Source organism: Octopus bimaculoides, chromosome 11 (genome assembly GCF_046866305.1).
Source record: "Octopus bimaculoides isolate indiv1 chromosome 11, ASM4686630v1, whole genome shotgun sequence".
Classification (NCBI taxonomy): domain Eukaryota; kingdom Metazoa; phylum Mollusca; class Cephalopoda; order Octopoda; family Octopodidae; genus Octopus; species Octopus bimaculoides.
The window spans coordinates 12,879,519-12,907,018 of record NC_142938.1 but is presented as its reverse complement, the minus strand read 5'-3'; the positions used below and the strand labels follow the sequence as shown (position 1 = coordinate 12,907,018).

Sequence of the window (27,500 nt, the reverse complement as noted above, 5' to 3'; positions counted from 1 at the left end):
TGTACTCTTAACAAGAAAATAAAAGGAACAAATTAACAAAAGGACTCTGATGGGGGCAGTAAAGCTAGATTAAGGGATCATCTCTTCGTTCTACATACCCACTGTCATGAGAACAGACTTGTTGGAGAGGATTTAACAATGTCCAATGCACACACACACACACACACACACATATATATATATAATCTTACACCTGTCTTTTGTTTATATATATATATATATATATATATATATATATATATATATATATATAATGTGTGCAGAAATTCGATGTATTATACACTTCGAGTTTCTCACTTGGTGTATTTCCCAAGTTGAAATATATATTCGTTCTTCGCCATCTAAAGCTGTTTGTTGCAAAGCAATAAATGGTGTGTGTGTGTGTGTATATATATATATATATATATATATATATATAGCTGAATGATCAAAACGGTATTGTAGCATCATAATAAGTACCCTAAGTCAACTAATACATTCAGTAAGTAGTTACAACTGCATCAAAGAACGTAAAACTGCCAAAAACTGCATGGAAAGAATTTCTTCGAGGCTGCAAAGAGCTTCTTCGACAGACCAGCTTTGTAACATATAAACATGCCGCAAAACGAAAACATTTTTTTTGCTCTAGACGTGTGTGTTTATTAAATACACAAACAAGCAAAAAAAAAATGTACCTATGAACATGAGACAAATCTCATTATTATTAGGGTGCTGGCATCTGCAAAGTAGAGGTAGATTGAGGGTGGCGGAGTAAGAATTACTCAAAGCAAGGTTGCTGTTTATAACAGGCAGCAAAGAAGAACGAGGGTGGGAGGAGAATCTGTTTATGGCGCCAATTTATTTAGAGGAGAACGGGCTATGAGGAGAGGAGTGGGAATGACTAAATACGCAGACTATATATATAGTATTATATTATATATATAAATATATATATATATATATATATATATATATATGTATGTATATATGTATATATTAACACCGCCACTACCACGTCTGGGAATTGGTATAGCTTTCAATGGCGGCCTTCGGAAACCAACACTCGAAATATAGAAAGAAAGAAGAAATTAATCTGCACATTAAATTAGTAATTTCTAAATTAATGACAAAATTAAAGATAATACATACAAGCATCTCTCTCTCTCTACATTATTTATATATATATATATATATATATATATATATATATATACACAACCCCACCTTTTACTAACTTTATATATATATGTATATATATACATATATATAAACTGCGGGAATTGAAAAGTATGTCAGAGAATGACTATTACCCCGAATGTAAAAACGATTTAATCAATATTTTCAGTTGTCTTATTGCTAATTAGCACAGTAAAGAAAATAATAATAATAATAATAAAAACAGAGAGTGAAAAATAAGCTCCGAGTCCATTTCGAACTGTGTGTGCGTGTTAATAATGGACGAAAGAACTAGAGATAAAGGAGATATACGAATACAGAGGCGTGAAACAGGATCAGATAACAACGATCCGGGTGGACGGGTGGTTACATTACGACCAGGCATAGAGCAGACTGTGGTATGAAGAACGTTACTATATGAGAGCGGGGATGGTGGTAGTAGGTCGAGAAAAAGGATAAGATAGACATGTTTAGTGACAATGAGAGATTTTTTTGCCAGTTACATACAACACCCAGATATCAGAAAAAAACCTGTTGTCGCAAGAAGAGACAGTGCGTGCGTGCGTACCACAACGTACATGTGTGGTGTTAATGCACATCCGTTTGTCTGAGTACCTTGTGCGTATACATACATACATACATACATACATATATATATATATATGTTATAGAGAAGAGATGGGGGGGACAGGAAGCTTTGCCAACAACTCTCACAGCCAATTCTGCATGTGGTAGTAGCAGTAACAACCACACACACACACAATGTACAGAAAAGCGTGTGCAGCATAAATTATTCCTCTCTCTCTCTCTCATTCTGTTTACAAAGCAAGTGTGCGTGTTTTTTTTTTCTTCTTTCTCGTTTTAGTAGCAGTAAATATTAACACTATATTATTATTATTATTATTATTATTATTATAGTAACAACGACCACCGTGTCTGCCATTTCTGCCTCTTCCATGCGTTTATTTGTCCGTCTTGCTTTCGTTACAGTGCACACGGAAAATATAAAACAGAAACAGTAATTTCTATGAGAAAAGCAAATTCTTTCTTTCTTTCTGGCTGGATTGAGAAAGTCGGCAGAATCCATATACATCATCACCATCATCATCATCATCATAGCAAGCGCCATATTTCGCGACCCAATTTTCGATTCGCCATCGCAAGATAAAATCGCATTTTGCTAATTCGTGCATCTTATGTCTTTTGGAAAGGCATGAACTTCACAGCGAAATCCGTAAAGTACATACACGACTTCTGAATCTCGGCTGGCGAGTTCGTTTAACCTTTCCACATAAAAAATATATATATACATACATATACAAACACACACATACATATACATATATATATATATATATATATATATATATATATATATATAACAATTCATGTCTGCTATCGAAATAGATTCGCCACTAAACCACTGTCGAAAGCGTTGTACCAGTCAAGTGCTAAGGTCACTGTAATCGACTATTCCTCACACACACTTTAATAGCAGACTCAGTAGAGCATCGGGCAGACTACCTTGTGTTATTTAGTTACGTCCCTTACTATTCTTAGTGCAATATACTGTCGAAGTCGATAAAATAAGTACTTAACAGTCGAGAAGTACAGGGCATCCATATAATGAACAACTATAACCTGCACCAAAATTGGTGGACTTGTGCACACACGTTCGAAATAACTATTATTGTAATAAACTAGTTCTTCGGCCTTTATGAACCCTAACCTACCAATAATAACGACATTCCAACAGTGACCAATCCAACACTTTATCTAAGGTATATCCTTCCCCACCCCTTTTATGTCGGTAGAAGCTTGTGATACGAGGAAGATTTAGCTGCTGTTTCTAGCAGATCGAACAAGCGCGCATATAGGTGGGGGACTTCCTTCTTACAGTAGTAAATCCAACATTTAAGTTTCGATTCCAAATAGGAAATTACTTCAGTTGCTGAACTGGAAACCGTTGTGGAAGTGGCGAGAGGTCAAAGCGCAGGCTGGACAGAAGATAGATGGATGGATACATACATACATACATACACTGACTACCTCTCGAATTCTACCCTCCACCTCTCCACGACTCTCGAGACCACTTGGTTTTACAGTAGAGGTGGGGGGAGGTTAAGGTAGGGTGGAAGAGGAAGAAGAACAGTTTGCTCGCTCGCTTGTGAATTCAACGAAGGCCGTGGTAAAATAGAAATGCTTTCATCGTGCAATCCTAACAATGAGTTAAAACGAACCTTGTTTCAAGGTGACAATACTGTCACTTGCACACATATTTTCCACTGGAATATGAATGGAATCGGGGTGGGTGGGATGTAACAGAGATGATGATGATGATGATGATAATAAAGGGTATTGATTTCTCTCACATTGTCACAAAGCAACAAATAATAAAGATGATTGTGATGACGATTTCGTTTGTTTCAAACAGAAGGCCAATTTTTATAGGTTTATCGAGAGAGAGAGAGAGGACATTGAAATCCCCCGACGATACAAGACTATCTGAACGCGACAAAAAGAGAGGGGGCGGGAGCTTTTGCGTTGGTGCTCGACCGGCTAGAAATAGCAGACAAATTCCAATCAAATCACGACCTATCGTCTACGAAAGATTAAAATAGTCAGGACTTAAATGCCTCCGATCGTAAAATGCGCTCTCTTGAAGGATTGATCTGGGACCGTAAAAAAAAGGGGGGGGGGATTTTTTTAAAACTTGTTTTATTGACTCCAGAAGCATTTATGAAGCAATTAGATAAGCACGACAAAAAAAAAAACTAAACACTGTTTGGTCCGACACTAATAAGAAATGATGATGACGATGATGCTGCTGATGATGATGATGATGAAAATGGTTTACAACATTGGCACAAGGCCAGAACAGTAGTGAGAGAAAAGCAGCAAGCAACCATAGCCTAATTTTGCCGAATACAGAAATATAGAAAAATATTGGATCGCTTTCTTGGGTAATTCCTTGAATTGTGTATTTATGTATTATTTGTTTAAATTTAACACACACACATAAATAAACACACGTCGATTGGATAAATGTATCTGAAATGGATAAAGAGAAAGTGAAAGCGCAGAGCTTAGAGCTTAGAAGACAAAAACAAGAAAAATACACTGTTAAACACAATGAAATGGCTAAGTCTTCCTAACACTACTTCGATGCTTGAAAGCATGGAAGGAAGTCAGATCAATTGTAGCTCTTTACTTCTCTCTCTCTATCTCTCTCCGAAGAGGAACTGAGAGAGTGGTGAGCGAAATTGTAAAGTAAACTACTACATTCAGTCTGCTGTGTTTTTCAGCATGCCGACTGATTGAGGCCGTCAACAACCACCTGAAGTTGAGTATGTGCGTGTGAAGAGAGAGAGACAGACAGACAGACAATCTGAACACACACAAGAGAGAGAGAGAGAGAGAGAGAGAGAGAGAGAGAGAGAGAGAGAGAGAGAGAAAGAAAGAAGACAAATCTTTGAGAAAAGAGAGTCAAACAGAAGACGAACACACATACATATAAGACAGACAGACAGAGAGTCATAACACAATTATTCCTTTTTCTGCACTTACAACAGTATCAAAGTCTTCCATCGTACGACTACGATCTGGTCGCAAATATCCCCTTTTACATGGTACATACAATGTGAGAGAGCCTGTTTCAGGGGCAACTTTAAAGTCACTTTTTTTAAAAAAAATATATCTTAAACTCTACAGAGTTCTTTTTTAGTCGATGCTTTCCTTAAAGTGATTTGAACATATGTTTAAAATATATATAAATGCGCGTGTGTGTTTTTCAGCAGAGTACAAGCCAGATGTTGATAAGTTAAATGCACATAAGTATTTGTATGAGTGTCTCTCTTATATATATATATATATATATATATATATATATAAATTTAAATAAGAGTCATAACGCAATCCTGTAGTAATAAAACTTGCTTAATATCCTATGCGCATTTCAATGCAAGATCCCGACTCACTCTTGTCTGAGATAAGAAAATGGGGCCTTGGTAGAGATTTAAATACACACACACACACACATACATATATATATTCTCCTTGTTTTCTCCGTATTCTTTCTGTTGAAGAGCGTAGCTCGAAATGTTAAAGACTTTCTGTATTCCCGAGCGTTAAACTAATACATCCTTTTGTTGTTTACACCACCTGTCCTCGTCTGTTGTTTTTTTTTTCGTAAATTCTACTATATATATATATATATATATATATATATATATATATATATATATATATTATATAAACACTTGGTGATTACCGAAATGTCAGATCGTTCTATTTTAGCCTAAAATAAATATATAAAACTGTACACACATGCATACATACAGACAGACAGAATGGTGTAGCAAACTCAGTCATTGCTAATTAAAAAAAGGAACTAGATTGACCCTTTTCCTATCAAGAAGCACAAAAATTGTTAGTCATCTAGGAGGAACAACTGTATTTGGTAGCAAGGGTTGATTGGATGGTTAATGCACGTTAACATGCATGTACACAGTTCCAAAGTTTAATTCGAAGCAAAAAGGACTTCATTTCTTATGAATTCTAAAAGTATGTAATCTAGCTATTTTTTCCCCTTCAATTCGTTCTCATATTAATTTATACAACTTGGGGAAATACTATAAATAGCATGCAAACCGAATGTGTATGCTGTGTATATTTTTTTTTCTTTTATTTGTTTCAGTCTTTGGATTGCGGCCATACTGGGGTTGCCACCTTGAAGGGCTTAGTCGAATAAATCGCCCCAAGTACTTATTTTTAAGACTGGAACGATCGATTGTTTTTGTCGAACTGCTAAGTTACGATGACGTAAACAAACCAACATCGGATGGCAAGCGACGGTGGGATGCACTCACACATACATGTGTGTGTATGTATGTATGTGTGTGTGTGTGTGTGTGTGGTTCTTTCACTTTCTGTCTACCAAATTGACAAGGTTTTATTTAGCCCGGAGCAATAGTGGAAGACACTTGCCCAAGGTGCTGCGAAACGGGAATGAACCCGAGACCAAAACCCACACAAATACACGTTAATGTACTTATCAATATTTTAAAACTACATATTCTTAAAACTCGATATTTAGTTAAAGTACTAAGTCTTTCCTTTTTTCTCTTTCGTTTTAAAATCATTTAAACATTTCGTCAGTTTAATTGTAGCACGCCCCCAATTTAACAAGTGTATTAATTAAAGACGCAAAATTCGAAAGAATGTGCAGAGAATGCCGAAACAAGATTAGAAAGAACGTACAAAAAATGCTGAAGATTGTCGATTTACCTACCATTCTATTAGTCTTTTTTCCCAAAACAACCTGGTATTTTTCCTAGCACGAGTGTTCAAATGCTATTAAAGAAAACATAACTCATAGATTGACTAGTTATCGAAACTCTTCATACGAGAGTAAAAATAGTGAGTGCCAGAAGGTCTTCCTACCTAAAACTCCCTTAACTATTTCGATGAAGCTCTGAGAGAGGCTTTTAATAGAGTCAATAAAAAAAAAAACCGTTCAAGAACTGGCAGAATCGTTGCCGCGCCGGACAAAATGCTTAGCGGAATTTCTTCCAACTTTACGTTATAAGTACAAATTCCGCCGCGGTTGATTTTGCTTTTCAGGCTTTCGGGGTCGACCAGTCAAGTACAGGGGGTCGATGTAAGCGACTAGCCCCTTCCTCCTAAAAATTGCTGACCTTGTGTCAAAATTAGAAAACAATATGGAACCGTCCAGTAAACGAAATAAATTACGACGAGGTTTATATTGCTTATATATTAATAATATTCATCAATTACGTTCATTAAGTTTACAACTTTTCACGTTACATCTCACCGAGTAACTTTTGATTTCCACTCCCGCCAACTCGATATTAAAATAATAGCCATACACTGGAATCTATTCAACCAGCTACACAACTTGATAGCTCAACCTGCTAAAAATAGCAGCCAAATCTCACCAAACTATCTAAAAAAAAACAATAGATTATCTTGTACTAGATAATTAAAAAAAGACGGCATAAGTCACAACTGGAACTCTTTTGCTCAGAGGGTTTACTCGATCCGAAAGTAGATGAGGCGTTCTGCTAACGATAGTGATGCACTGAGTTTCCAATAGCAACACTATCTATCGCTAAGGCTCAGCTTTCAGTTTGAGTAAACTTGTAATTACTACGCTGATCGCCCGATCGACAGTCGTACAAACAGGACAAGGTCTTTGCCGAGATCTTTTAGGACCAACTTACTTTATTGTTACCTCTCTCACACTGTTATACACCACCATGTCTTCGCACAGAGCCATTTTGCAGCCACTCGACATTCAAAAAACCGCCTAAGCTCTCTCTCTTTCAAATCACTCGCTTCCTTTCTTAAAAAGAAAAGGTATATGTGTATGCCGGGGCTCAAACCGTAATCATCTCGTGTTTCAAAAACAAAACAGTGTGGTCACATCTTGAACAACTTCGATCCTAGATCTGGAGCTAAACACCATTGTTATTAGCAGAGCAAAGAACGGCGGAAACGGAGGAACACCATACTAAATAGTTATGTCATTTCACGTTCAAGTTCAAACCTTGCCAAAGTAAGATTTTGCTTTTCATCCTTACGGTATCAATAAAAGTATTAGTTGAGCACGTTAGGTTAATTAAATCGAATACACCTCTATATTAATTAAATTAGTGAACTAGTGCAAAAGTCGGAAATCATTAAGATTCGCGGTCACTTCAACGAAGATTATACCTTTAGATTCGTTTGCGTTACATTTGTAAGAATATGGTCTGTTATTTCCTCCCTGAAGCCCTCTTTAATTATAACCTGACTACGTGAGTGATTATAAGCAGTTTTATTTTACTTTTTATTAAGAAAAGAATATGAACTTGGGTGAAGTGTAAAATAGCACCCAATTTTGCAAGCCTTCCTACACTGGTAAAATTGGTGTGATCAATACTCAACTCAAACACTTGCAAGAAAACATAGACGTGGAGGAAACTAAGCGAAGACAATCTGGTCCAAACGATAAAAGCACCAAGGTCCTACAGGCGATAGTACAAGGTGTTCGAAATGTCTCTCCGCAGTAAGTATTTTATTGCAAAACAAATATTTGTAAGATGGAATAAGACTACAAAAGAATATATTAGACTTTACAAAACTTCAAAAAGCTTTATAAGAGAGAGGTGTTGAAAGTGTCGTCCTTCATTTTCAATACATAAGTTGACTCTTCTACACATGCTTTGAAATACAGTCTGATGCGGTATGGACCGTGTGAAGGTTTTATGATTGCGTCTTTTAGCTCATTAATGGTTTTTGGGGCGATTCTTGTACACTGATCCTTTACTTGCTCCCCAGAAAAAAAAAAATCTGGCAGTGTTAAATCAGGTGATTCTTGGTGGCCAAAGTCCCTTCGAAATAATCCGTTCACCCGAAAAATTCACTGCGGAGAGACTTTTTTTTAACACCTCGTATTATTAAACTTTGACGAAGGCGAAGATCTTGGCAAAATCGTTAGCATGCCGGACAAAATACTTAGCGGCATTTCGTCCCGCCTTTACGTTCTGAGTTTAAATTTCGTCGAAGTCGACTTTGCCTTTTAGAAAGTCGATGAAATGTGCACCAGTTGAGCACCGGGATCGATGAAATAAGTTGAGTAACGGAATCGATGTAATCGATGTAATCGACTAGCCCCCGCAAAAAAAAAAAAAAAATTGCAAGCCCTGTGCCTATAATAGAAAGGTTTAGTAAACTGGGTGGCGGAGAGTACAATTGTCAATATTCTCTATCCATTGAATCAATAATAAATCCCTTTGAGCTAATGAGGGAATATATTGTAGCTCGACCTACTAGAAATAACCATAAAGGCCTCAAATCGTAAGAAAGGAAGAACACACTGGACAATGTAATCTCTGTTATACAAAAAAGACGGAAGAGTCACGACTGAAATGTCTTCGATCACTGGTCAACTCGATTAGGGTCAAACAACAGCAACAACAAATATAAAATCGGTGAGATGAAAAAGATCTATAAAAATGTTTACATGATCTCTCAGATTATCGATTAGACAATTTATCTGGCCTCCACTCTCTTTACTACTGAGATATATATCATCGAGTCGATGCAAATATCATCAGATCGAAATAAGTTCTCCTTATTATAGAATTTCCAATGCTTCAAAATTAAGATCCAAAACAATAGCAACCGGATGTGATCGTTGTAGAATGAATTTTAAAATGGTCAATGTCTAGTATCAGATCAGCTCTGATCTGTCTGAGCAAACAATAATGATCAAAGATGCTCCAGCCGTGACTATCTCATCTTACTTCCAGACATAGTGTTTCTAGGACTACAGTATGAGATGTATCCTTCACTTTTTAAGGAAGATTCATTTGAATGTGATTTGAAGACGAGTTGGCTGCAATTTTCATATAAAGTTTGCGGTTTTAATTTTCATTCTTTTGGAAATACCTTTATATCTAGCGCCTAAAACAAATCTCATTTAACTTAATCAATCTCCCTCTCGCTCTCTTCTTTGGCAAGGTATAAATATATAAGTAAATCGAACATTGCTGCCATTACTCTCAAGGAAGGCCATAGAAAATTTAACTTCCTAACAAGTCTCAAGGATATGAAGAATCAAATAAAGTTTTGTACCTGAAAGTTCTTAGAACGAACAAATAAGCTCTACATGCAACGAGTACTTTTTCTCACGTGTATACATAAACGTGCGCGTAATACATATACATATAAATATGTATATGATGGTTTTCTTTCAGTTTCCATCTACCACCTCCACTTACAAAGCGTTGGTCGGCCCCGAGCTATAGACACTTGCCCAAGGTTCCACGCAGTGGGACCGAAACCATACACACAACGTGAACGTCCCGTCCCCTTCGCTACGTCATATTTACCCACCAAATCAATCAGATTCAACAGGTGCCTGTCCGTACTGTGATGCAACAATCCACCCATCACCACTGCTAATACAGGAGAATGTAACCAAGCCGTATAAAGACCTCTTGCAAATCTCTGGCTAGTAAGGTTGTACAATATCATTTAGAAATTGTAACTCCTGTTCAAAGTAATTCGTACAAGATTGTCTGTCGTATCTCGGGGCGGTTCTTGTGCCAATAATACGAACTAAAGACAGACACGGGAGCAGACCTAGTGTAGTGAAGAGCATGCCATTGGTGAGGTCGCAAATGGCACGAAATGACTTTTGACGAACCTGATTGATTGAATAACCGAGCGGTTAATCAAACAATCGATTAGTTTACTGGTTAAATAGTTAACCAATTGACAAATTAATAATAAAATGAAAGAACTTGTGCGCGAGTGTTGTCGGCAACAAAATGTTTTAATACACGAGTTCGCATCAAAAGTAAACTTAAGACAAAAACGATTAGAGTTCTTAGGAGAGAAAACTAGTTGTCAAATCGTTTGTTACGGGAGGTTGATTCAACACTTTTCGGTCAATCAACTTGCAAGAAATAACACCGTTATTTCATCCTTTTCACAATATAAAAAAAAATATATGCGCCCTTTTAAAGCCTAACCAGGCTCATGGGCCCGGTTTCCCGGTTTCAGTGGCGTATGTGTTCCCCAGCTGGACGGGACGCCAATCCATCGCAGCGTAACTCTTTTGCCAGTGAAATGAAGTGTTTTGCTCAAGAACACAACGCGTCGCCCGGTCCAGGAATCGAAACCACAATCTTGCGATCCTGATGCCGACTCCTTGACCACTAAGCCACGCGCCTCCACTTTTCACAATATACTGTCTGGAAAAAAAAAAGAAGACCACATTGGACACTATGCTTGAAAAATTACGACGGGATTGTAACACCGATCCTATGCCTGCGCAATTGAGACGGATACAGAGTGGACTAAAACAACCTTTATGCTGAATGTTCGGAATTACATTACTTTGAGGATAACATAAACCGAAGAATTGTGGATCGAGCCAAGATCTGGAAATCAATGTGTTTTTAAACAAGGAAAATATAACATACATGTACTTGAAAGCATGTTCAGCAAAATTAGGCTATACTCGGTCGTTGGCTCGAAGTCAACTTTAACAGACTATACACAATATAAAACATTCCAGTCTCAACTATTCCGTCTTTTGTTCAAGCATATTTTTAGAATTAAAGTATTCGATGGGGGATATAATGTGAGGTAGTCTTGCGGCTTTACCTAGCAGTTCGATCGGCAATTATGAAGAAGTTCTTTCAAAAGGTTCATAACTACGGTAGAGTGCGCTGAGAATTTAGCTTCTGATGCTCCAATTAAGGTGACCTGTTACTGAAGGCATTCCAGCCGTGACTATCTTAACTTCCTGTATAACTATTCTGTAATTATGACTACACTAACAAGTGTCTTTTTTTTTTTTTTTTTGAGATGGTATATTCTGTGATTTGAGGAAGATTTGGTTGTGTTTTTATTGTAGGTCCGAACGACCTCGAAGAGGTTCCAGCAGCCCCAGATGTTCATAAACAGGGTAGATGAGTCAACTAGTGAGCCTCTATATGATCATTCCATCTGCTATAAATGACAGCTAACTCACACTCAAATCACAACCTACTAGCTTTAAAAGGGCATGTAGAATAACACGAAACAGAGTTCTCTAGACATAAGGGATCATCACAGCTGAAATACCTTAAATCATAGGGAATTAAAACTGTGGAGGCGCAATGGCCCAGTGGTTAGAGGATCGCGGTTTCGATTCCCAGACCGGGCGTTGTGTGTTTATTGAGCGAAACACCTTAGCTCCACGAGGCTCCGGCAGGGGGTGGTGGCGACCCCTGTTGTATTTTTTCGCCCCAACTTTCTCTCAATCTTTCTTCCTGTTTCTTGAGTAACGTTGCGATGGACTGGCGTCCCGTCCAGCGGAGGGGGGGGGGGGAATATACGCCATAGAAACCGGAAAACCGGGCCCATGAGCCTGGCTAGGCTTTGAAAGGGCGACAAAAAAAATTAAAACTAGATCAGAGAAATCCAAAGTAGTAGGGCACCAAGAGTAAGGCAATCCAAGGTCTAAAAGCTGAGTAGAACAATCCAAAAAGGTTTACAATCAAGGTAAGATAAACCAAGAAGGAATATATAATAAGAGTAGAACAACTGAAACGGATATATAAACTAAAGGGTTTATAACCATAATGTATGAGTAGAGCAACTTTAATGAAACTGTAGGTCGAACAATTAGTGATGCAGAACATTTTAAAAGATATACTCCTGGATATGAAGCAGTAACCACAAGAAAAACATCATTGCCAGTATTGAAATGTTCTATCTTTGATATAATCACAATGACAAAAATAAAACGTGGCTCTTCTTCCTAACTATAGATTATCGAAACAGACACAAGCACATGTACACATGCGTATATATGAGCACGTAAACACAGGCGTACATATGTATAGTGAGGATTTTTCTTATTTCCCTCATAAATTCTTTATATTTAGTTTGGAACAATATCGTTTTTAAATCCCTAAGTCTGATGTTTTACAACCTAATTTTCAAATTACACTATTTTAACATGTTGTCCGTGAATTCTGTGGTGAATCACAAAATGTCTTGGGAATAACTGGAAAACTGATTACGCCATCATCGGTTTAAAATTATGTGACAGTAGATCATGGCAGATTTCATGACACCATCACACACGACGTGTAATGCGTGTCTGCTTAAGTTTGTATCTTGCATATATGTAAAACTCCCATAGCATTCTAACTTTTTGTAGAATTCTATATAAAACTGTAACGCTGTCAACTAGTGTCTTTCTATCCGATATTATTTTGTATAAGCTGAAATTATTCCTTGTCAATGCATGGTAAACTGTCGATAAAGTGTTGTACTTGTATGTCCAATGTAACAGTTTGAATCGGGAAGTTTACAACTTTCAGGTTTACACTGAAATTTTTATATTACATCAGTAGTCTGAGCTACATTTTGTGGTTAGCCGATTTGTTTAATGTTGAAGAGATTTTGCATCCTGGTGTAAATATAATACACTTTAACAATGCGTTTATGGTTACGTGTGGTAAAGCTTGTATTCTGATATATGAATTTTTTCTAACGATATAGTCATTCATTATCAAAGAGTGTAGCTGGTTGCTATAGTATACTAAAAGCGTGACTTGTATACTAGTGGGTGTAGTATCATTGTGGATGAATTTGCTCTTAGCCTTCTATTAGGGTGAGATAGTTCGCTCTGAGCGATAAGGCACACGAGGCTTAATAATAACACGATCTCTCCAACCAGCTCTGTTTTCTACAAGTGGTTTTAGAGCGCCCTGCTGATCTTTTCCTCTTCAGCCTGTCACTTTAGTGCCACCGTACAATCGCTTTCTCGATCTTGTCAGAGGACGTGTCCGATCCAGTTCCAGCGTCTTATTTCACCACTGATTCTATTGATGCCCGCTGTCATTTCAAATGTGTTATTTCGAACTCTTTGCAGCCACTTGATGTCGAGTATTCTCCTTGAACATCTGAAACGGAAGCTGTCCATTGTTTTTTTACTTCCATTTTTGCAAATTTCCAGTTTTCACATCCGTAGAGTTAATAATGGTCAGACTAATATCTTGAAAAGCTTCGTTTTGCGGCCTATAACTTTGCTTCACCATACGCTAGTTAACCCTTTCGATACCAACCCGGCTGAAACCGCCTCTGGCTCTGAAGTACAAATGTCTTGTTTTCATAAGTTTCAAATTAAAATCTACCAAACCTTAGTCACAATTTATGTTGCTCACACCAGCTTAATGGTAACTAAGTTATTTTATTAAATTCTTTGTTATATTTAAAATTAATTGAAAGAAACACAGAGCTCTCAAAATAAATACGGTAACAAAAGGGTTTAAATCGCAATGAATGGATAACAGTAAAGTCATAAGCAGGCGAAACAACTCGCCCTAAATCCCATTCAGCAGAGAAGGACATCGGTGTTTCGTCATTTTTGTAACTTACCGACGTCACATTGAAGCGTCATATTCTCATTGCAGCTTCTCTACCATTCTTCCTGCTTGTTCTTGCCAATGGTTCTTCCTTATGTGACTTCAGAGCGCCCAGTTGCTCTTTTCCTTCTTCTGGCTACCACTTTAGTGCCACCATACAATCGCTTTCACAATGTTGTCTGGTGACACGTCCGATCCAGTTACAGCGTCTTCGTCCTATTTCGTGACTGATCCGTTGTCGTTTCAAATGTGCTTATTGCTGGTTCTTTGCAGCCACTTCATGTCGAGTATTCCTCCTTAAACATGTGAAATGGAAGCCGTCCATTGTTTTTTACTTCCATGTTTTATCACTTTCCAGTTTTCCCATTCACAGAATTAATAATGGTCAGAACAACGTCTTGAACAGCTTCAGCTTTGTTTTGCGGCAAATACCTTTGCTTCTCCACACCTTTGTTAGACTGTAGAATACTATCCGGGCTTCGGATATTCTGTTTTTATATCGTCCGTTTCCCCTCCGTGGTCGATGATTCTCACACGAGCTTTGTTGCCTGGCATTATTCCTTAGGATTTTACATTTTTACTGAGTGGGGTTTCGGGCAAATTCTGTCAGCGAAAACAAATCAAATTTCAACAGAGTCGTGCTTTAATGTAACATAAAAAGAAAACTGCTCCCTAACATAGACACACACAAAGCTTGCGGATTCACACATACCTACACAAGATTCTAAAAGCATACACACATGATGCATACATAAGTGCACACTTCTCTGCACATAATGGATACGCACATATGTGCACACATGCTGACACATACACAATAATAATAATAATAATAATAATTCTTTCTATTAAAGGCACGAGGCCTCAAATTTGGGAGGAGGGGGAGAGTCGATGACATCGACCCCAGTGTTTCACTGGTACTTAATTTATCGACTCCGAAAGGATGAAAGGCAAAATCGACCTCGGCGGAATCTGAACTCAGAACGTGAAGACTGACCAAATGCTGCTACCCTGCGTGCTAATATTCCTGCCGGCTCGCCACCTTAATAATAATAATAATAATCCTTTCTAATATATGCAAACAACTTTTACACATGATTCTGAAGAGTCGAATTTGATGCGTGCCAATGACACCTCAATATTTACTTATATTATTTGCATGATAAAGCGATATTCATAAGATCAAATCCAGATGAAACAATTGTAAATTTATCTAATTAAAGGACGTGTTTACTCCATTCTTCTTCGATCGATCAATCGATCGATGGACGGACGGACAGATATATACATACACGCACACATGTATGTACATATGCACCATACTGCTTGCATGAGTTGATATTAAATTAAGTGGGTTTATAAGGATAGTTAATGAGGGGGAAAATTTAGTAAGCTCATTTAATCGATGGAAAACCTTAAAACAATTGAAAAATACTAAAGATGGGAAAAACAACAGAAGAAAAGTATTTTTATTGTTTTAAATTCAACATTGAGCCAAAAACAGGAACGGGAATGATGCCACTGAAGGGATAGAAATATAGAAATATTAAGGAAAAGCTTAATATATACCAATAGGGACAGCATGCAATATAGTATGCTATGTTGCAACATCTGATGTACTTGCAGAGCAAGTGACTTCGTGTGCTGAAACAAAAAGAATTGCAGCGTGGAAGGTGTTTATAAGCCATTTAAAAACACACAAATACAGTTAGATTCACTCCAACGTTTAAATTTAATTTGTCAAAATATTTTCCTCGCTTTGAAACCGCGACCTGTTTACTGACAAAATTTCGTGCTTGTTAGTGAACAGATCGCAGTTTCAAAGCGCCGAAAATATTTTGACAAATTAAATTTAAATGTTGGAGTGAATCTAACGGTTTTTGTGTTTTTAAATGGCTTATAAACACCTTCCACGCTGCAATTGTGTGTGTATATATATATATATATATATATATATATATATATATATATACATATATACAAGTTAATTGCAGAATAAAACCGTTAGGTCATCGACTCAAAAAGCCGTAGCCCACCAATGACGACATATAAGAAGTACAACATAGACCACAAAGTCAAATTAGTAAAGGGAAGTTAAAATTTTTATACATAAGAATAAAAATCGATTAAAAATACAATAGAATAATATAAATAAATAAACTGCGATTAAAAAGTTGATTAAAAATATTAGAGACCAGTACAAATACAGTGGAATAAATATATATATATATATATATATATATATATATAGAAAAAATAATACACAGGGAAACGTAGCACAACAGTTCATTCGCTGAGGCCAATAGCCAACAAAAGAAGTTCAAGATAAATATTACGAAAGTTCAACTACCTCCCTCATGACAGCAAATTTAGTAGGTAAAATCCAATTTGATAAACAGGAATACCGAAGTGCACGGGACAAAACAACAACAACAGAACATCCAATGTGTGGCAAAGTAAAATCCATATTTCACCATTCCGCAGGTAACATCAGTAAAGTCAAACCATAAACATCATTTACAGTGGATTACAAGTATAGGTGGAACACAAACACAGAACACCTATGGCCATTTCGGGGGGTATATCACCGTATTTAGGGCACAATAGAGCACTAATTAGTGATAACCCCTTCTTCAGGGTAAAAAAAGAGACACACAGACATCAGCGAAGTTACCAGTTAAAAGAATTATAATTATGAGAGCAAGCTTAAATAAATAATAATATGGACTCGACCAATAAAAAAAAAATCTAATTTTTAGTATACCCTTTAGAATAGTCAGGCAGGTTTGGTAACTAAAACTATTAGGTTTCAAATCCAACGTAAGCCATGATGAAAAATAAATAAAAAATAAATACTACCATTGTATCTATATTTTTATTATTATTTTTATATCAATATTTTTGTCTTTTATTTTAATTTTTATTTCTATCATTACCATTACTATCATTATTACCACTACTAATACTATTATTTTTCTTCTTATTTCTATTTTTATATAGTTTTAGGAAGGTGGAGGAAAATTTATGATTGCAAAAAGGGATTACCTCGATAAACTTATTCAAGGTTTTCGGCCCAAAAGACCTAAGAATGGAAAGGGATTCCCTAATGCATAATAAGCACTTGCTAATATTAGCCCTAAATTGGGGGGTTCTAGATAAGATTGACCATTCAAGATAGTACTTCTTATTCCTCCTCTTGAGGTCATGCAAGTAAGAGGCGAGTGTTGTGGAATTATAATATTTCTCATTAGAAAAGGGACTCATGTGCGCCCTATACCTGGCTTTAAAATTCACTGAACTTGCAATATAAAACTTATTTTGTTTGTCCTCGTCTCTAACTACGCATTTATACACTACGTTTGTGGACAAACAAAGTCCGCCGAGAGGACATAAAGAAGGGTCCCTACAATTACATATTTTTTTGCGGCCACCCTTAAAGTCATTTCCAACATCATTAACCGCCCTCTGAACTTTATTCTTATCAACCATTCCACTTATCTCATTCCCAGATTTAGGCATAACTCGGGGGAATGAAGGGCCCGTTCCACCATCGTCGTGTGGTTTACAGTTGGTTTTATTAGAAACAGGGGTTCCCTGAGACGGAAATTCGCATAGCTTTAATTTATTTATTCTATTCCTATTTAAAGAGGCAATAATGGATGCTAAATTCGGCATTCCAGAGTAGGAACACTTAATTGTAGACCTGTTACAAATACCGTAGTATTTGTGGTCCCTAGGAAAATTATTTTCTCAGATCCTAAAAAACATTTTTGGTAAGTTTCTTACCCTGAGGGAAAAAGTGGGGGCGAACCAGGTTACTTCTCTTATTCTGGGTCGCGAAACTTTTGTTTTAAATATTCCCATATTAGGATTTTCCCGTATCGTAGGCTTATTTAAAGTGTCCATATTTTTATTTATATTTTTGTATTTATCCCTATTTTTATTTATATTTCCACTGTTCCTAGTCCCGTTTCTAAAAGAATGTTTACTACGATAACTACTAAAAAAAATTTTACCTCCACACCGATCGAACGCAATATGGTCGGGTGGTAAACCTGCCAACTTATTTTTAAATCTTGTGTTATGTATATATGAAATTCTAGTTTTGAAGCCGCTTGCCTCCAGAGCGTTATTATAAACTGGCGCGTGTTGGTTAAAAAGTTTTATATTGGAAGTTCAGTGAATTTTAAAGCCAGGTATAGGGCGCACATGAGTTCCTTTTCTAATGAGAAATATTATAATTCCACAACACTCGCCTCTTACTTGCATGACCTCAAGAGGAGGAATAAGAAGTACTATCTTGAATGGTCAATCTTATCTAGAACCCCCCAATTTAGGGCTAATATTAGCAAGTGCTTATTATGCATTAGGGAATCCCTTTCCATTCTTAGGTCTTTTGGGCCGAAAACCTTGAATAAGTTTATCGAGGTAATCCCTTTTTGCAATCATAAATTTTCCTCCACCTTCCTAAAACTATATAAAAATAGAAATAAGAAGAAAAATAATAGTATTAGTAGTGGTAATAATGGTGATAGTAATGGTAATGATAAAAATTAAAATAAAAGACAAACATATTGATATAAAAATAATAATAAAAATATAGATACAATGGTAGTATTTAATTTTTATTTATTTTTCAACATGGCTTACGTTGGATTTGAAACCTAATAGTTTTAGTTACCAAACCTGCCTGACTATTCTAAAGGGTATACTAAAAATTAGATTTTTTTTTCATTGGTCGAGTCCATATTATTATTTATTTAAGCATGTTCTCATATTTATAATTCTTTTAACTGGTGACTTCGCTGATGTCTGTGTGTCTTTTTTTTTACCCTGAAGAAGGGGTTATCACTAATAAGTGCTCTATTGTGCCCTAAATACGGTGATATACCCCCGAAATGGCCATATGTGTTTGTGTTTGGATGTTCTGTTGTTGTTTTGTCCCGTGCACTTCGGTATTCCTGTTTATCAAATTGGATTTTACCTACTAAATTTGCTGTCATGAGGTAGGTAGTTGAACTTTCGTACTATTTATCTTGAACTTCTTTTGTTGGCTATTGGCCTCAGCGAATGAACTGTTGTGCTACGTTTCCCTTTGTATTATTTTTTCTATATATATATATATATATATATATATATATATATTTATTCTACTGTATTTGTACTGGTCTCTAATATTTTTAATCGCAGTTTATTTATTTATATTATTCAATTGTGTTTTTAATCGATTTTTATTCTTATGTATACAAATTTTGGGATCTATTTTAAAACGGGGGCCACATTTTTCATTAATGTTTTACGTAGTGTTTTTGGTACGGAAAGACTTTCAAACTTCGTATACTTATCTATTTTGTGTTATAGAACAGAAAAATATTTTTGTATTCGAATTTATTTCATGTAAAAAATTGTCTTATTTCGATAATTTCAACCAATCACTGACAAGTATTCAGTTGTTTACATTTACTCCTTTGGCTGATTAAGCGATGTAAAGCGTATTTAATCTCCATACCTTCGTTTTATTTGCTTTTTTCATTTTAAATTTGCTTTAACCCTAACCCTACGGTTAGGGTTAATTATTTCAGAATCGTTTGTTTATGTAGTCGGCACTTAATGTATATCGGCTGAATGGACGTCAGTGATTGGTTGAAATTACAGAAATACAACTTTAACATGGAAAAACTTATGGATTTCTTTTTTTTTTTTAAGAAGACTAAGAGAAAAAGATGTTTTATATGACACATTCTACCAGTGTTCCAAGTTTCAAACTGTTTCGTTAATGAAAAATGTGGCCCCCGTTTTAAAAAAGATCCAAATTTTGACTTCCCTTTACTAACTTGGCTTTGTGGTCTATGTTGTACTTCTTATATGTGGTCATTGGTGCGCTACGGCTTTTTGAGTCGATGACCTAACGGTTTTATTCTGCAATTAACTTGTACCTATGTCTCAACTAGTTTGAGCACTTCTTTTACAGCCTTGCATAAATTCTTGGTTTTCTAATACAAAACCGTTAATATTGAATAATTATATATATATACACACGTATGTATGCATTTATATATGTGGAGGGGAGGCTGTTACTCTAGAGTTTCCACAGAGTGCAATCACCTCCTCCTGGGTAAAGAGACACGTCACACGACACCAATGGTGAAAACAGTGTAGAAAGAATATGTAAATCATATGCATACATGGGAGAGAGTGTGGATGTGTTGAAATACATATCAACACAGGCAAATGTATGGCTGTATGGTTAAGAAGTTTGCTTTCAAACTCCATAGTTGGGTGCTTGAATACCTTGGGCAATTATGTTCTAGTATAGCCTTCAAGGTGTGTGTGTGTGTATGATGGATAGATAGATAGATAGATAATGCTTTTTACAGGAGTCTAAAAACGAGTGTTGTTAATGTCCTTTTATGTTCCATAACTGAGCAATCTGATAAATAAAGACCAATAAAATATGCACCAGACTGAAATAAATCCAAAGCTTCGCCAGTATGATTGACTAAATGAATATAAAATAAGTGTGACAGCATGGTTACAACCAATACATAGAAAAGAATGAATACATACATGTTTCATAATGCCAAACATGTTGTACAAGAATGAAAGTGCTTCATAAACACACATAATAATAATATGTATTGTAAAGGAAATAAATATATTAGTGTGTTGTTTTTAAATGGCAAACCATCAATCTACCGCCACTCATTTTAACAAAAGATTTCAAAGGAATGTGTTATTTCCATTTTTGCTAAGAGAAAGATGTTTAGATATGTAGCTAGATAGCCAGACACCAAGATAGATAGACAGATAAGCTGACAGATAGACAAGCAGATAACCATATTGATAAACATGAAATGCCAGACTGACAGACAGATTCTGGATAAGATGGTGAAACAAATCGATAGACATAAGATACAAACGTGATGCCTGTGTGTACAGGCAGGCTTCCATCATAAAGGTTGCTTGTGTCTAGACATAAAAGCCATACTGATATTGGGGGAACATGTTGACCTAATTGTAATTTCCATTCACACCTTGAACTAACTACCTTCACCTTCTGTTAGAAACTGCCAAGAGGTTCTTAGCAAAACATTTTGACCCAAAACATCTTATAAAACAAAAGGAAACATCAAGCCAATGAGAGAGACTCTACATGGTTTTCTGCATAGTCACATGTGTGTGTGTTGGCACTCCGTCGCTTACGACGACGAGGGTTCCAGTTGATCCGATCAACTGAACAGCCTGCTCATGAAATTAACGTGCAAGTCGCTGAGCACTCCACAGACACGTGTACCCTTAACGTAGTCCTCGGGGGAGATTCAGCGTGACACAGTGTGACAAGGCTGGTCCTTTGAATTACAGGCACAACAGAAACAGGAAGTAAGAGTGAGAGAAAGTTGTGGTGAAAGAGTACAGCAGGGTTCGCCACCATCTCCTTCCGGAGCCTCGTGGAGCTTTAGGTGTTTTCGCTCAATAAACACTAAACTCACAACGCCTGGTCTGGGAATCGAAACCACGATACTATGACCGCGAGTCCGCTGCCCTAACCACTGGGCCATTGCATCTCCACGCATAGTCACATATAATGGGCATATTTCACTCAAAGCATACTCTATAGTTTTAATTGTAGGTCACTTTTTCAGAACTGAGCTGAATCTAAATGATTACAAACAAATATGTGTGTGTGTGTGTACTGATTACTTAATGTGGCTGGAACTAGCGGAAGAGGGCGACCCAGGAAAACATGGGATGAAGTGGTGAAGGCTGCACCCCAAGACCCTGAACCTGACAGAAGAGAGGAATAAGGAGCAGGACCACTAGTAATTTGAGGTTCTCGAAAAACTCGTCCTCCCCAGCGAAACACACATACACCTATATATACACATATACAAATACGTATGCGCACACACACACACACTATATATATATATATATATATATATGCGAGCTGGCAGAAACGTTAGCACGCCGGGCGAAATGCTTAGCGGTATTTCGTCTACTGCTACGTTCTGAGTTCAAATTCCGCCGAGGTCGACTCTGCCTTTCATCCTTTCGGGGTCGATTAAATAAGTACCAGTTACGCACTGGAATCGGTATAATCGACTTAATCCGTTTGTCTGTCCTTGTTTGTCCCCTCTGTGTGTAGCCCCTTGTTGGTAGTAAATAAATAACACACACACTATATATATATATATACAGTGGACGTTAAACAATGATGACAATACACATAAACATGCTCATATACACATCTGTGTGTTTAAGATGTTTGCATTGGAACCATATGGCTACAGGTTCAGTCCAACCACTTGGAACTTGGTGGCTGGCATCGGTTACTACAGTTGCAAGTTGACCAATACCTTGCAACCAACTGAAAGTGACAAACAGAAACTTTGAGAAGCCCTTTATAAGTGCATGTGTATACATAAATATGTATGTATTTTCGTGAGTGAGTTCATATTTTCTTTCATTTTGTTCATATGAGTGAGTTCATATTTTCCGCTCAACCTGTTTGCTGGTTCTACACAAAAGCATCACTGTTCAAACAGACAATGCTGTTTACTTGTAGTCGAATGCAAAAGCATGCTTGGGTTTCTCGGCATGTCACACGATCTTTGTAAAGAAAGGGCCTCCTCAAACAGTCTCGTTTGTTTCCAATTCTCCATGTAGCCATGTCCAAGCTGTTCGTTGTTCAACAGACAAGGAGGGTGGGGTATTTCTTCGCTTGAAAACAGAAGGAAATTGGAATTAGGAAGAGCAGCTGGCCATAGAAAACTCTGCTCCAGACATATTCTCATCTGGCCAATGTAAGCATGGAAAGGAGGATGTAAGAACAATGACAGGGTTTCATACAGTTTCCATTTACCATATTTCACCCTCAAGACATTTATCACTTTGAAACTAGAGTAGAAAGTACTTGCCCACAAGTGTGTATAATGGGATCCAATTCAAAACTGCTTGCTTGAGAAGTACATATATCTCTTAATCATGCAGGCATGCCTACACTTAATATGCATTGTGTATATACAATATACACACACACACACACACACACACTCACATACACTGCATATACACGTTTTTTCTATAAAGCATACCCAATATATACATATATATCTTGTAATAATGTATCTATAATGTCAAAATGTATATATATGTAACTGAAAAACCACTCTCCCTAAATAAGTCAAAAAATCATTATTTAGCTTTTGCTGATGTGAACTAACTCACCTGTTAGTTCAACCACCTATTCTAAAGATCTGAAATAGAATATATAAAACAAGGAAAAAAAGGAGGGAGGAGAGAGAAAAAAAATTGAACATAATTGTCTGCCACTAGTTTTGTTCAACAGGCAGCCAACACATGGTCAGTTAACTTGCTGAGGGGAGTAACCAAATTTCTTAGAAATCACATTCTACCATCTTAAATAAAGGTTATATATTAACTTGTTGAAACACAAGGCATCAGCAGGGATAAAAAAAAAATTAAAAGAATAAATGTTAGCATCTCAGGGTAGTTGACTTAAAGCAATGATTCTGATGAACACTGGACAAAGTTTCAAAATAACTATCACTGTACACATTTTTTTTTTTCTTTTTAGAAAATTTCTTAGGACATCTGTTTTAAACGGGCCATATATATATATATATATATATATATGAGGGGTTTCTGAAAAGTTTCTGGCTTTGGTTAAAAGAAAACACAGGAGGGTCGGTTAATTGATTTTAATCAAAATATTCCTCTCCCAGATTCACACACTTATGGTAGCAGTCCTTTGGTTTTTCTAAGCCCTGTAAAAGAGCTCAGAAAGTTGGTCCTCCAATACCCTTAAAGCCAGGAACTTTTCAGCACCCCCTCATGTGTCTGTGTGTGTGTATATATATATATATATATATTATATATACACACGTACATGTGTGTATGTGTATTTATATATGTTTATGCATTAAGGCAGTGCTCCAGCATGGCCACGGTCCAATGAATAAAAGAATCTATGCCTATATGTGTGTGCCATTGCCATATCCCTTTCTGGTCCCTCCTGCCAGCACTGTCATTCAACCATTACTCCCCCTCATCCACCACCCTCTTACTCAATCTGTTTTTCCCATCAAACCTCTTGGTTCCTTCACATACACAGTCTAGTCCTTCTGTCATTGCTCTCAAATTCACCTTCTTGGTCATGCTACAAAGGCATCATGAAGTAGCAAGGACTCTAACTCTACAGAGCACAAAGTAATCTCACTAATGCTTATGTCACAATAAAACATAGCAGCTTACACTTTAAAGCTGTTGGCATATGAGCAGCAACAGTGTAGAGTCAAGAAAACTCCATTAGTCTGGCTAAGAACATGACAACCTCCTTAGTGTAGGTTCCAACAGAAAATGCATTCACCACATCCAGTTAAGTGGTTGGTGTTAGAAAGAACATTTGGTTATTGAAACTATGCCAAAACTTGAATATACAAATAAAATATGGCCTTCTGGCCCATCTAGGAGTAGCAGTGACTCCAACTAAGAAATGAATTAACCACCACAACCCATCCAATCTATGTAAGTTATTGGCACTCCGTCGCTTACGACGTCAAGGGTTCCAGTTGATCCGATCAACTGAACAGCCTGCTCGTGAAATTAATGTGCAAGTGGCTGAGCACTCCACAGACACGTGTACCCTTAACGTAGTTCTTGGGGATGTTCAGCATGACACAGTGTGACAAGGCTGCCCCTTTGAATTACAAGTACAACAGAAACAGGAAGTAAGAGTGAGAGAAAGTTGTGGTGGAAGAGTACAGCAGGGTTCGCCACCATCCCCTGCCGGAGCCTCGTGGAGCTTTAGGTGTTTTTCGCTCGGTAAACACTCACAACACTCGGTCTGGGAATCGAAACCGCGATCCTATGACCGCAAGTCCGCTGCCCTAACCACTGGGCCATTGCGCCTCCACATATGTTAGTATGCTATGATGAAATCTCATCATTAGTTTTAAGGCAGCAATTTGGCAGAATCTTGAGCAAGCTGGGCAAAATATTTAGCAACATTTGGTCCATCTTTTGGATTTCAATAAAATGAGTAACAGTTGAACATTGAAGTTGATATAATCAACTTATACTCTTCCCTGAAATTGCTGTCCTTGTGCCAAAATTTGATACCATTAATTTTTTTTTTTATATCGGCTTTCTCCAAATGAGCCTGGGTTGGATAAAACTTCTTGAAGATGTGAATCCAGTCATCAAGCCTTTTCAAAGAAGGTACTTTTCATTCTACTGGATTTTGTACATCAAACAGCAATAATATGGAAGTAATCTTTTATGGGTTTTTTTTTAATTTTTTTACAGAGCGAGAACACGTGGTAGGGGGGCTCTGAAAGGGGTGTCGAGAGTAGCGTCCCTGCCTTCCTGAGATAGTTTTTCACCATATTTCTTAAAAATCATGGTAGAGGCCTTGGTCTCAGAACCACTCGTGTCTAGAAACTGAGGTTGGGAGTAAGCAAGGGCATGCTCCCCATAGAAAATCCAAGGAGAATGGGCACCAGCCAGCCAGCCCAAAGGTTGGGGTGGGCTGCATCTGCCTACCTCGGTTGCTATGGCATTGAAGTAGATCCGGGACTCCGACCCCCCCACCCACCCACCCACCGTCAACGGGGACAAAACCCGGATTTAAAACACTGGATGATGATGAGAATGAGAACAAAAGTTCTTGTACACACACATATACATACACACACACACACACACATATATATATATATATAGATTAATGTTTGTTTTTATGTTCAGTTATAATATAAATTTTATATTAATCTGAATGGTCACTTTATACTGTTGTATAGTACAAATGTATTATTCTTAAACAAAGAATATTAGTGGCAGTGACTTCGAAGTTTCGGCTAGCTAAGCCATCGTTATATACATACATACATACAAACTGAGGCATATATTTTTTACACACACACACACATACATACATACAAACGTGTGTGTCTATGTAACAACTGTAGGTTAATCCTTAAGATTTACCCCCTTATTCTAATCGAGAACCTTTAAAAACAAATACAAGAAAACTACTACAGACACGTATTCCATCCAATAATTGAAAACTAAATTAGCTACAATTGTTCAGGAAGAAAAAATAAATAAATCGGAAGCTGAATACATGATAAGATATTCAAATTTTTTCCCATTTAAATATATCTCCCACTCTTACGTAGAGTCAACCGCCCCTTACAAGAAAAGAAAATAGCTTTTGAAAGCTGAAATCTCATTTGTTTACAATGTACATGTGCGTGCGTGTGTGTGTGTACGTACATGTATTTTAGAATCCTGTCGCTTTGTTTTTTCTTTGAGATAATATAGTTGTAGAGGGAGGCGTGATACAATGAGATGCGAAATAATCACATCACAACGAAGCAACACAAGGAGGAAACCATTATCAAAAGAGTCTGTTTCTCCAGCTGCGTTAAGAGATGGTGATAGGTTTTGCTATTTACTCGAGATGTAGATGATGGCTGGCTGGCTGGCTGGTTGGTTGGCCGGCCGGCAGAGCTGGTTGGTTGGCTGGCTGGCTGACTGACTGATTGGGTAATCTCGGATCGATAAGACGTGCTATATAATATATATATACCAAGCAATTCCTACATCACCAATAAACAAATAAGATGCCACCAACCACTTTTGAGATCGACCACCATGACACAACCATCGTTCAATATACATTTATCTCCACTCGCAGACAGTCAGTCAGTCACTCAGAAAAAAAATCAATCGAAGATCCCCGATATGTGATGAGGTAAAGCTAGATCGACAAGGAAAAGTAGTTTTAGCTTGTAGAAAGTGATCTATAAAGGAGGTAATCTACGAACCAACAAAGAAATAGCAGTCAAAACCCTCTTTAAGCATAAAAAAATGATGTAGTCCTAAACACACTAAGTATGAGAATGGAAAACAAAACAGGATTGTCACGGCCGGACCACCTTTCATAGGTCTGCTTGGTTACACTTGGCCTTTATGTGGTCTTATACACGCTATGTCTGAAAAAACAGAAAATAAACGGGATTGTCACGGCTGGAATTTCGTTCATGCGTGTCTGCTTGATCAGAGCTGACCTGTGGACTAGACAGTAACTACTAATACTAACCTAACCGGTGAAGAAATTTAGTGTGCTTATTTGGCTTATTAGAAATAGCAGCCAGATCTTCCCTCAAATCACTCCATAAGAAAGAATGGTGGTGCTTGGAATGATAGACCTGCTCGATCAGGATGAATTGGGAGCTTAGCATCATCATCATCATCATCATCAACAACAACCTAAAAGAAATTAAGCTAATCTGAACATGACATCAACAGTTCAGGATAACAGATTTTGTATAACTCCAGAAGAAAAGACGACTAAATTCAATCATGTTTCTAACGGTCTGCAAA

At 37.0% G+C, this 27,500-nt stretch overlaps 2 protein-coding genes across 7 annotated transcripts in view; one reads left to right on the top strand and one right to left on the bottom strand.

The window, feature by feature from the left end:
* The window catches only part of LOC106872934 (poly [ADP-ribose] polymerase tankyrase), a 180,452-nt gene that overhangs the window by 144,678 nt on the left and 8,274 nt on the right, over window positions 1-27,500 (bottom strand). The window contains exon 1 of one of the 6 annotated variants that reach the window (XM_089359479.1): window positions 6,446-6,553. The exons of 4 other annotated variants lie outside the window; for them this stretch is intronic. The gene's annotated coding sequence lies outside the window, so the exon portion shown is untranslated. Of the gene's footprint in view, window positions 1-6,445; window positions 6,554-27,500 lie in introns of those variants that run through there. One more of the 6 variants, XM_089359486.1, reaches the window with a different exon arrangement.
* The window catches only part of LOC106872935 (MAPK/MAK/MRK overlapping kinase), a 211,678-nt gene continuing 203,048 nt past the window's right edge, over window positions 18,871-27,500 (top strand). Inside the window, exon 1 of the mRNA XM_089359495.1 lies at window positions 18,871-19,096. The gene's annotated coding sequence lies outside the window, so the exon portion shown is untranslated. The remainder of the gene's footprint in view (window positions 19,097-27,500) is intronic.